The following is a 6,095-nucleotide window of genomic DNA, read 5'->3' on the forward strand; positions in this document are numbered from 1 at the left end:
TAAAAGCTCCATTGATGAACGAGTAGAGGGCAAGTCTGGTGCCAGCAGCCGCGGTAATACCAGCCTCTACAAGCGTATGCAATAGTTGCTGCGTTTAAAAAGCTCATAGTTGGATCTGTTTGAGTAGAACGGCAACATGGTCTTCAGTTAAATCTGTTGACTCGTTCCGCTCATCCTTCGCATCGAAGAAATAGTTTGCACTTAAATGTGACGAACTGTGGAAACGGTGTTTTCACCCTGAGAAAATTAGAGTGTTCAAAGCATCCTTTGGGATCGAATAATAAAGCATGGAATAATGGAGAATGACCCGCTACTCGATTGATGCCGGTTGGCTGAGTGCGGTAATGATTGAAAGGAACAGACGGGGGCATTTGTATTGATACGTTAGAGGTGAAATTCTTGGATCGTGGCAAGACAAACTACTGCGAAAGCATTTGCCAAGAATGTTTTCATTAATCAAGAACGAAAGTCAGAGTATTGAAGAGGATTAGATACCCTCGTAATTCTGACCATAAACTATACCAACCTACAATTTGTCAAAGTCGATCTTGACTTGGCAAGAGATTAACCGGGAAACCAAAGTTTATTGGTTCCGGGGGAAGTATGGTTGCAAAATCGAAACTTAAAGGAATTGACGGAAGGGCACCACCAGGAGTGGAGCCTGCGGCTTAATTTGACTCAACACGGGAAAACTCACCCGGTCCAGACATCTTAAGGATTGACAGATTGAATATCTTTCATGATTATATGGGCGGTGGTGCATGGCCGTTCTTAGTTAGTGGAGTGATCTGTCTGGTTAATTCCGATAACGAACGAGATCTTCTCCATCTAAATAATGAAATTCACTATATGTGAATTCAAACACTTCTTAGAGGAACTATGCGGAATTAAATACCGCAGATGAAGTGAGGCTATAACAGGTCTGTGATGCCCTTAGATGTTCTGGACTGCACGCGCGCTACACTGTGTACTTTTAGATTGAGTACTCAGCCCTTGGTCCGAAATGGACTGGGCAATCAGAGAAAAGTACAGCGCTTCAAGGGGATCGTCTGTTGTAACTTGCAGACGTGAACCAGGAATTCCTGGTACTTATGAGTCAACAACTCATAGGGATTACGTCCCTGCCCTTTGTACACACCGCCCGTCGCTACTACTGATTGGATAGTTAAGCAAGAATTGCAAATTCCTACTGTTGGGACTTCGGTCTCCGGCAACGGGATGAAGCGGATCGAGCTTAATTGTCTAGAGGAAGTAAAAGTCGTAACAAGGTTTCCGTAGGGGAACCTGCGGAAGGATCAGTGATTGATTCCTTCGGGCATGGCTGCTGGTAGAGGCCATGTCTGTAGTGCGCATGACGCTCTGTCGCTAGAGATTGCTTGGCAACCAATCTCGAATTATGTATCGAGCTCAAAAACTACTTGTGTGGATACATAGTTCAGCAGTCATGGCAAGGGACTGCTTAAAGGGAGACTAGTTAGCAAAAGCAGCCTAGCAGAACTGCAGCTATCTAGATCTCAGAAGCTGGGTTATAGAAGCCCAGCTATAGACTTGTGAATGAGAAAGGCCTAAAAAGGTCCACAAGTCGCGTGGTTAGAACCGACACGCAAAAATCCCAGCGAGTGACAGAGCGTTGCGCTGTTCAGTGGGAAAGAGTTGAGCTACTCGGGGCGCCCACTGAACTTGCTCCGAGCCAAAGGCTCGAAAAAACACAGCTTAGCCTCAGATCCTTTACATAGAAGGCTAGCTAAAATAAACTTACCTTGGACGAGGGTAAAGTTTAGTCAGTTCTTAGGGGAGAGTAATCCACAGCTTCTCGCCCTCTGAACATTCTCCCAGATATGTAGGTCTGGGAGAGTCTCCTCCTGTTCTTCGGAATCTGGAGGTAGACAAAGACAGTACGATACGATCTTGCATCGGGATGACTAACCGATAATGATCATAATCTGACAATTTTTCCGGCTTGAGGCACCGGAGTCAGATTAAAGACACATACTGAACTAAAGGCGTATGTGCAAAGCTTGTCGGAGTGTAGAGAGTCAAGCTGAGTTGACTCGTCACGTGGTGATGACAACAGCCATGTGCAAAACACTCACAACTTTATCGTCTATGTGGAAAAGGTTGCTAACAGCGCTCTCTATGAGAGGCCCTCGCATATAACTATACGAGGAAAAGGCGATAGAGTTGTTTGAATGTGGGGCAGGTTCATCGACAAGCTAAGTTGATCACATTCTTGTTGTGGCATCCTACTAGAATTGGTCACGGTCTGCACCAACTCTCCCCAAGTTGGCCAGACTTAAAACTAGAAATAAGGTTTGCAGCTATGTGAACCTAGAAACTGTAAAGGAGTTGAAAGAACTTAAAGGAATTGAAAGAGGCCTTGAGGTATATCCTCTTGGTAAAGACCCACAAAAGCTCACAAAAGTGGCTTCGAAGGGCAAAACTGGTTCATCCAAAACAATTGGAGAGCTTAAAGCAGAACCAATTCGAATGAAACACTATTGGTGAAACTTCATCATGAGAACGTCACAAGCTGATCACGCTCTATGATATGACTAGTATTATGTTGCTTCTAGTAGGCTAAGCGCAAGCCGAAACATCAACATGTGAAAGTCGTAGAATTTTGCAATCAAACTGTGGCTAGTACTGTGATGTTACTAGTAACCTGGTGTTCCGTCATATGGCCAAGAGAGCATTTGAAGGCGAAACTTCTGCATGGGAAAGCTGCATCATGATCAAAATTTTATATCGAGTATTATGTTGACGTTAGTAGGCCTTGGCCAAAAACGCAGCATGTGAAAGGTATAGATAAAAGTTATTGTTGCAGTCAGTACTGTGTAGTTACTAGTAGCTGGATTTAAGCTCAAAATGAGACACTGTTGGTGAAACTTCATCATGAGAATGTCACAAGCTGATCAAGCTCTATGATATGACTAGTATTATGTTGCTTCTAGTAGGCTAAGCGCAAGCCGAAACATCAACATGTGAAAGTCGTAGAATTTTGCGATCAAATTGTGGCTAGTACTGTGATGTTACTAGTAACCTTGTGTTACGTCATATGGCCAAGAGAGCATTTGAAGGCGAAACTTCTGCATGGGGAAGCTGCATCATGAACAAAAGTTTATATCGAGTATTATGTTGACATTAGTAGGCCCTGGCCGAAAGCGCAGCATGTGAAAGGTATAGATAAAAGTTATCGTTGCAGTCAGTACTGTGTAGTTACTAGTAGCTGGATTTAAGCTCGAAATGAGACACTGTTGGTGAAACTTCATCATGAGAACGTCACAAGCTGATCACGCTCCATGATATGACTAGTATTATGTTGCTTCTAGTAGGCTAAGCGCAAGCCGAAACATCAACATGTGAAAGTCGTAGAATTTTGCGATCAAATTGTGGCTAGTACTGTGATGTTACTAGTAACCTTGTGTTACGTCATATGGCCAAGAGAGCATTTGAAGGCGAAACTTCTGCATGGGGAAGCTGCATCATGAACAAAAGTTTATATCGAGTATTATGTTGACGTTAGTAGGCCCTGGCCGAAAGCGCAGCATGTGAAAGGTATAGATAAAAGTTAGCGTTGCAGTCAGTACTGTGTAGTTACTAGTAGCTGGATTTAAGCTCGAAATGAGACACTGTTGGTGAAACTTCATCATGAGAACGTCACAAGCTGATCACGCTCTATGATATGACTAGTATTATGTTGCTTCTAGTAGGCTAAGCGCAAGCCGAAACATCAACATGTGAAAGTCGTAGAATTTTGCAATCAAACTGTGGCTAGTACTGTGATGTTACTAGTAACCTTTTCTTACGTCATATGGCCAAGAGAGCATTTGAAGGCGAAACTTCTGCATGGGGAAGCTGCATCATGAACAAAAGTTTATATCGAGTATTATGTTGACGTTAGTAGGCCCTGGCCGAAAGCGCAGCATGTGAAAGGTATAGATAAAAGTTATCGTTGCAGTCAGTACTGTGTAGTTACTAGTAGCTGGATTTAAGCTCGAAGTGAGACACTGTTGGTGAAACTTCATCATGAGAACGTCACAAGCTGATCACGCTCTATGATATGACTAGTATTATGTTGCTTATAGTAGGCTAAGCGCAAGCCGAAACATCAACATGTGAAAGTCGTAGAATTTTGCGATCAAACTGTGGCTAGTACTTTGATGATGCTTGTAGCCAACCGAATTGGTTGAAAAGCCCAATAAGTAAGCTAACTTGGGAGAGCTTGTTGGAAACCAAATGCTACTAGATTGGTCCAAATACATCCTTCAACAGGGGATCACTTGGCTCGCTTTACGAAGAGGAGCACAGCTATATGTGTTAATTCGGTATGAATCGCAAGATTTGTTTACCGACCTCTCTAACGCAAAAGGCGGTCTCGGCTTCGGCTGTTGACTGCGTCCGATTCAGGGTTATATAACTCTCGATTGAACACATTGATGTTCTATTGTTGGTGCTTCCAATAAAATTGGAACACTTAAAGCAGAACCGATTCAAATAATAGCATTCTGATCAATGATTGCATTCCTTGATCAAGAACTGCTGGAGTCATTGTGATGGCGAATTTTCTTCATAAGAAAATTGCAAAGAGACGGAACTTAATGAGACTAGTATTATGTTGTTTCTAGTAAGCGGAAGCTGAAACAGCAACATGTGAAAATCAAGTTTTGTTCAATGATCTCGAGGCGATAAGTACTATGAAGCAACTAGTAGCCTAAGCATGACTCAGATTTGAGACAGTCAAAAAGACTGGCGAAACTTCTTCACATGAAAGTTACATAGAGAACTACAAATGTATACAGCGAGTATTATGTTGTTTCTAGTAGGCGAAAGCTGAAACATCAACATGTGAAAGTTGTCTGCAAACTGTAGAACGATATGTGATTAGTACTGTGCTGTTACTAGTAGCCAGTCTGACTGTAGAAGCCAAGACAAAGGGAAACTAATGCATCTGAAAAGGACAAGTTATGGAAAGGTATGCACGATAAGTATTATGTTGTTTCTAGTAAGCGGCAGCTGAAACATCAACATGTGAACGTCGTTGTGTACAGTAACCTAGAACTATATAGTCCTTAGTAACGTGCATTTACTAGTACCTGTAATTGGTATTCAGACTCAGGCAGTTTGGAATAGTTTGGCAAAGATGCACCAGAGAAAACTGGGATTTGATACAGAAATTGTTGAATACAAGTATTATGCTGCTTCTAGTAGGTTGAATCCGAAACATCAGCATGTGAAAATTGAAAACATTTCTGGTTCGAATTGTCACAAGTATTTGGTGATCTGAGTAGCCAAACTCACTACAACGCCAATTGAAGGCAAAAATTCTCAACGGGAAAAGCTATTCTCATTGAATGAGCTAACAAGACGAGTATTATGTTGCTTCTAGTAGGCGAAAGCCAAAACATCAACATGTGAAAGTCTTGCTGAACAAATTTAATGTTGTTGAGCTCAGTACCGTGTGAATTAGTAGCCATAATTGGCGAGCGAAAATTGAACTGGCGAAACTTCGTCTTTGGAAAATTGCAGATGCCGAGCACTTATTTTGCAACGAGTATTATGTTGACTGTAGTAAGCGAAAGCCGAAACAGCAACATGTGAAAGCTGTTGAAATTTGTGGTCATTTTGCAATAAGTACAAGGAGTGTAACTAGTAGCCAGGTCAAAATTTGGGATAAGAATGAGCAAAAATTCTGCATGAGAACAGTTGAAATTATGAAACTAAATTACAAAGACTAGTATTATGTTGTTTCGAGTACGCGAAAGCGGAAACATCAACATGTGAACGTTTGTAACGAAGTTTCGTTAATTTTCAGCCTAGTACTGAGCAAGAACGAGTAGCCTCATCTCCAATCCCACGCAAAATGTAGTGAAATATGTGAGTGAACCTTATTCACGGTGAGGGTTTCCCGAGGTCTGTATTGCAGCGAGTATTATGTTGCTTCTAGTAAGCGAAAGCTGAAACAACAACATTTGAAAGTTGGAATTAATGACTGAATGGAAACTTCGACCTGTGTTTGATAGTAGTAGCGAACAAAACTGCTGAATCGGTTTCTGTCTCATATTGGTCAGTGAACCAATTAAGAGACAATCAACTAC

The 6,095-nt window shown here is 41.9% G+C and overlaps 1 pseudogene; it reads left to right on the forward strand.

The window, feature by feature from the left end:
* Positions 1-4,260: 4,260 nt before the first annotated feature.
* On the forward strand, positions 4,261-4,412 carry LOC142355657 (5.8S ribosomal RNA; annotated as a pseudogene).
* Positions 4,413-6,095: the final 1,683 nt, after the last annotated feature.

This window comes from Convolutriloba macropyga, unplaced genomic scaffold (assembly GCF_964194025.1).
Source record: "Convolutriloba macropyga unplaced genomic scaffold, txConMacr16.3 SCAFFOLD_508, whole genome shotgun sequence".
NCBI lineage: Eukaryota > Metazoa > Xenacoelomorpha > Acoela > Convolutidae > Convolutriloba > Convolutriloba macropyga.